Source organism: Chroicocephalus ridibundus, chromosome 8 (assembly GCF_963924245.1).
Source record: "Chroicocephalus ridibundus chromosome 8, bChrRid1.1, whole genome shotgun sequence".
NCBI lineage: Eukaryota > Metazoa > Chordata > Aves > Charadriiformes > Laridae > Chroicocephalus > Chroicocephalus ridibundus.
In genome coordinates this window covers 20,046,769-20,052,361 of record NC_086291.1, presented here as the reverse complement: position 1 = coordinate 20,052,361, position 5,593 = coordinate 20,046,769, and positions in this window count along the sequence as shown.

Genomic DNA, 5,593 nt, shown 5'->3' with positions numbered 1-5,593 from the left:
CATTTTTGTGTAGTTGTATTTATTGCCATCATGTAGGTCTGTTCACCAATACCCCATAATGGCCTTAAGTCTATGCTGTCTCTGTTTTCATCTAGTTTTCCTGCTATGTGAATGCCGATTTTTGTCTACAAATAAATATGGGAATTTGTATGGATTGTAACATTTCCTGTAAGGAAACTTTGTGTAGTTTTCTAAATTGTAAGAAACAAAGTCTTGTTCTAGCACAACAGACTTTATTTCCTGTATGCTAGCAGTGAAGTCCCTTGGGAATCCGTAGAGTATAAAGGAAACAGTTATATTAAGTTGGCTTCATGACAGTTTGTACTCTACAGTCTTCCAAAACCCCCAAAGCATTAAACCAGTATCATTTTTCCTCTGGGCTTGTCAAAGCTGTCCTTATAATCTGTAGCGCGCCTTTTGAAAATTGTTGCTCACTTCTTAAGATAAATAAAAAGGTGACAAGTGTCATGCTACAGGCACAGTACTTAAAGGTTTAAAAAGTACTTTCTTCAAAGCTTACGTGCAAAAATACTTACCAGGTTTACATCACGGAGAGCGAACTGTCACTTGGGAAAACTGAACTGGTTCAGGCTCTAAAATACAGAAAAGAAAAAAAAAGTGGTACTATCAGTAATAGGGGAAGGAACAGAGTTTCCCCTCTCTTTTCCTGATACAGTAAATTTGACTTTCAGTGTATCCTGTTTTCTCATTTTAAGCACCTTACTTTCAGCAGTACAGTACACACTTAAGATTTTATCTTGGAAAATGATATTCTGTACATTGGAACAACTTTTAAAAGGTATTTTGCTGGAGCTAAGTGTGTGCAAGTCTACTTTAGCATTTCACATTCATCTGGCCAAATGCAATTCTGCACACTGTTCCCCCGTAAAGCAACGTAAACACATCTGCCGTCCGTACACACACAGCGCCCCGTGCCCGGCTGCAGACGCGTACACAAAGAAGAAAGCTCAAAGAAAAGGAGAAACGCTCTGCAGACTGCGCAGCCTGAGGCTGGTGGAGCCAAGAGCAGCCCAGAGCAGCCAAGAGCAGCCCCTCGCGCTGCCGCAGGAGGAGACTCGCCCTCGGAAGCCTTTTCCTCAGCGTCGGATGGCAAAACCTCGCAGCAGCTACTCGGGTAGGGAACGGGGCGGGGGAGGGCGGAATTTTGCTGGACAGAAACAGCGGTTCCTGCTGTTAGGAAACAAGGGTCTAGAGGAATAGTCTGCTTTATGCAGAAAGCCATTAGAAATCGTCAGAAAACATTACGCAGAAAGTTACTGTCGTGGTGTTGCGAGGCCCTGTGGGGAAGCCAGCCGTTATAACCTGTCTGACAGGCTTAATAATCCTCGGCGTAAGTAGAGTCCCTTGATGTGGTCACATGTGAGTTCAGAACAGAGAGTTTTTGTGGGTTTTTTTAACCCAGATTATGTCTGACATTAAAAAACAGTTAATAGGTTAAGACTACGTGGGAAGGACTCTCTGTGCAGAACATACTTGGGTCCTTGAAAAGGACCCGGCTGAAGTAAATCTGATGCGTGCAAGGGCTTTTTTTCTCTGAACTGGAGTGAGGACTATCTTATCAGGACTTTCTGCACAGTTGTAGATAGTTTGGTAAATTGGAGATACGCTGGACTTTATTATGGCTAATGGTAGTTTATTTTAGATTAGTGCTCTCTGCACTGAATCTTGCTTTTTGTTTTGCAAGGGAAATAGAGTAGAGGGGAACAAGGACAGAGGCAGCCTCTTCCTCTGCTCCGGGTAAGGGCCAACAGCAGAGGATCAACGCCGCGAGGCGTAGAGAAGCATGAGAAGAGAAAGGCGATGAATGCTTCCATTCATGCGCCACATCCCGTGCCTGAATAGCCCGCTGGCCTGGCAGGGAGCAGACTCCTAGACCGCCTCCTCTGTAAACACGGCCGAGGCTCCAACCGCCCCGAGTCCACTCGCTGCTTCTGTTCAGAGCAAAGCAGAACGTAGCCCATCCTCATCCTGCTCGAGATCACCATCTCTGGCTGCTCAGTTCCTCCCTTAGAGCCCTGCCCAGGGCGGGGTTTGGGGTTTTGGTGCGCTGTCAAACTGCGGGTTCATAAACTTCGTGAGTCTGCCTTTGAACGCCGGGGAGTTCCAGGAATTTTCTTCTCTCTGTCACCCACATGGCAAGGACTACTGCTAAAGGAAATCGCTTGCCTGTTCAGACTTGTAACCTCGCATGTAAACGCTCTGAAGGTAACGGTAGGTTTCTTCACAAGAGGCTGTTCTGAAAAACTGAACGGCTTCAGGCCATCTGATGTGGAGGAATCTCATTTTCAAGGACTTGGGAAGACTTTTCCCCTTTTACTTCACTACCAGCCTTCTGGGGGACCAGAGCCCAGCGAATCTCTGCCTGTGCTCTCCCCACAGCATGTCTCGTTTGGTCAGCCTGGGAAACCCAGGTTAAAATAGTGCATGTAAAGTGGTTTTTAATCCAGATAATCAGCTATGAGAGAGTGGGACGGCCCCCATTTCCTTATACTTGTTGCTATTTCCTTAACTGGTTACTGGCTCAGGTGCCAACTTGAGTTAAGGACAGTTATTTTTCGGCAGTTTATAATAATCAGTAAGTGAAAACGTGGATTAGAAATGGCCCAGAAGTCTGTAAAGTTGAAGCGGCTGGAACTACTCAGGAGAGCTCAGAAACGGAAAGATCGCAACCCTGACCAAAGCCTTCAACAAAACGCTCCATCGCAACCGTAGGGGACGGACCACAGAAAGAGTTCCTGGCTTCAATTCTCTTAAAGGAAGTTTTGTTATCAACTAGATTGACTTTTCCTTGAAAAGGTTATCTCAGTAACTGCTAGTTCTCTCCAAAAGCACGATGGTGCCCAAGTAAACCAGCGTTTTGTTATTGAGTAGCTCTTATCTTTTGTTTGTTGCAGTAGGTGGGTACAACCAAGCTGTCATTGTTCTAGGGGAAAATGGCATTCTTCTTGCTCCCGCATGGAACAGAAAACGCTGCTCCCAGGGTCTATCCAAAGACTTAAAGGTCGCTGACTGGATTCCTTATGTTTAGATTCTTGGATTTTGCTCTGTGTCATTCTTTCCCTTAAATATTAACATTGAGGCAAACACGTTTGCGTTGTGTATATGAGGGACGTTTGGAGCGAAATACATTACCTCTTTTTTCTCCATTTCCAAAAGAGTAAAATATAATACCTTACGGATTTAAAGCAAAATAAGGAGGAAATATATTCTTAAAGGAAACAAATATGACTTTATGGAAATATCATCATCAAAATTGGCAAAGATTCAAGAGAGAACAAAAGGCATCCAAGATTTCTTCCCCAAGTCCTAGCCTGGAAGCTAAATTTTAAATGAGTTTTAGTTATCAGATTGTTTTATCTCGATATGCATTAGTTGACAAATATTAAGTATTCAGAGTTGCTTCTCTTTTGACCTGGTTGTCTTCTAATGGACAGTATATATTGCATGTACATTAAAAAACAGGTTAACTTTATTTTAGGGAAGGAGGAAGGGAAGATAAAAGAGTAGCGCCAGTTGGACTGTAATAAAATAACTGTATGAGAAGGCTGACTCTTGATAAAAACAGCTTAGAAGATTATTTCCAAGTTATGCCAGAAGAAAGCTAAACAGACTGATCTGAAAGCTAAACAGACTGATCTACTTTCAGCCAATTAACCAAATTTCTTACAACTCCGCAGCGACCGTTCCAATGACCATAAAGTTCTGCCATTCTGTGACATTTTGCAAGCCATTAGGGATTTCTGGGGACAGTAGTCAAAGTCTCAAAAGTAACTTCTAAAGTTGTAGTCACACATTTGTGCAGACACCTGTTTTTCATGCAAAAACACCCTGTCCTAACAGATGACAGTTCACGCCTTGAAAAAAAAGGGTGCTGTATACAGATAGCACATAGACCATTGTAGAGCTACGAATGCAAATCACGTTTGCAAAGCAAAAAGATCCTTTTATATCTGTGCAAGGGGCCACAGAGCATAAACAAACCCAGTGAGACCATCTTTCCCATCCTTTTTCCACCCCCAAAATGAGCTTATCAGCGTGCCTTAGCCAATGCGCTATCACGGATTGCATCCAAGCAGCAGCCTGTTTTCCCGGGACAGGGGAGCAAGGAGGCTGTCTGTGTGGGGGAGCATCTCAGAGATGGTTAGGCAGCGGCACTTGCACAAAAACCTTTGCTTGGTTCAGTGCCAAGTGGCGCAACCCAATCCACCACATCTTTGCCCCACGCTTCAGTCCTCGGCAAATAGCGCAAAAGGCTTGCTGTCCCCATTTCTCTCTGAGGACTGTGTCTCCTGCGTCTTCGTGATGGAAGTGAAGGGTTTTAACAGATCCTCGCTAGGTGTCTTCAGGGTTGCTCAAACATTGCATGCACAGTACTTGCATTTCCCTTCAAATCACGTTTGCCTTGCCTTTCCCCTCTACTGATCACACTTGAAACCAAGCCAGCGTGGTGGGCTGTGGACTTAATGGTACCGCAGCAGATACAAGCTGCTGGTCTCACACTGCTTTTATTTCTTCTTTAAAGGATCTTTTTATCTCCCAGGCGGAGGCAGTGGGAATGAACACCAGCGTACAAGGACTGTAGCCATGGCCATCACACTTCACTTCTGGTAGTTCGCAGTGGTGCGCTTAGTAAAAGCCTGACTACTACTAGGTCATGCTTATCATAAATGTTGAAGCTTTAAAAGTCACTTTTTTCCTTTGATTTGAAATTTACTGTGCAAATCAGGAACATACATTTTTATCTAACATTGGCTGTTTTAAGAATTATAGCAGGGATAAGCAAAAAAGTTATCTTCATAAACATTTTCAACAACGGACTGCAATACCCCTCTCAACCTTGTCCAGATCAGAGCTGATGACGTTAATATTGCCCCTGTAATGCCTCCACTGTTAGTGTGGACAAGGGCAGAGTTTTCCCCTCCAGTCAAGCAAGGGACACCGACAGCCATGCTGTATGTAAGAGCTTTGGTCACCGAGGTACGTGTCAGAGACTTACCAGCGCCAGAAATAAATCATACAACCCTTAATCTGCATTTTGAGACTGACTCCAGCAAACTAGTTCATGGAAGCGATTATGAACTGGTTGTTGGATGCGGTGTTTAAGACAACCATTCCCTGGGACATTAGTTGCTAATTATCCTTTCAGCAAAAATAGTCTTCCATTCATTAGTAATGCTATGTGATTGAAGGACAGCTTACGTGTGATGAACACCCAAAAGTCATTTAACTGAAGCTTATTTAATTGTCAGTAAAGTAGCGCACTGGGAGCGTGGTGTGTGTATTATGGGACAGAAAAACACAGTTCAGAAATCTTACAGCAGAAAATGAGAGCTTTCAAAAAAAAAAAAAAAAAGTACACTTAAAGAAAACCAAGTTGTATTCTTGTACTAGATCTGACAGCCACAGAAGTTGGAAAACTGCTAGTACTGGTGACCGCGAGGCAGAGCACAAGCCCGCGCTGTGTAAGGTGTTTGGAGCAGCTCCCTGGCTCTCAGCCACCCCTTGGACTTCCCCCCCTTTTGCTGGTGTAAATAAACTGCACCAATAAACACCTGGCTGTTCTGGGAGGTGG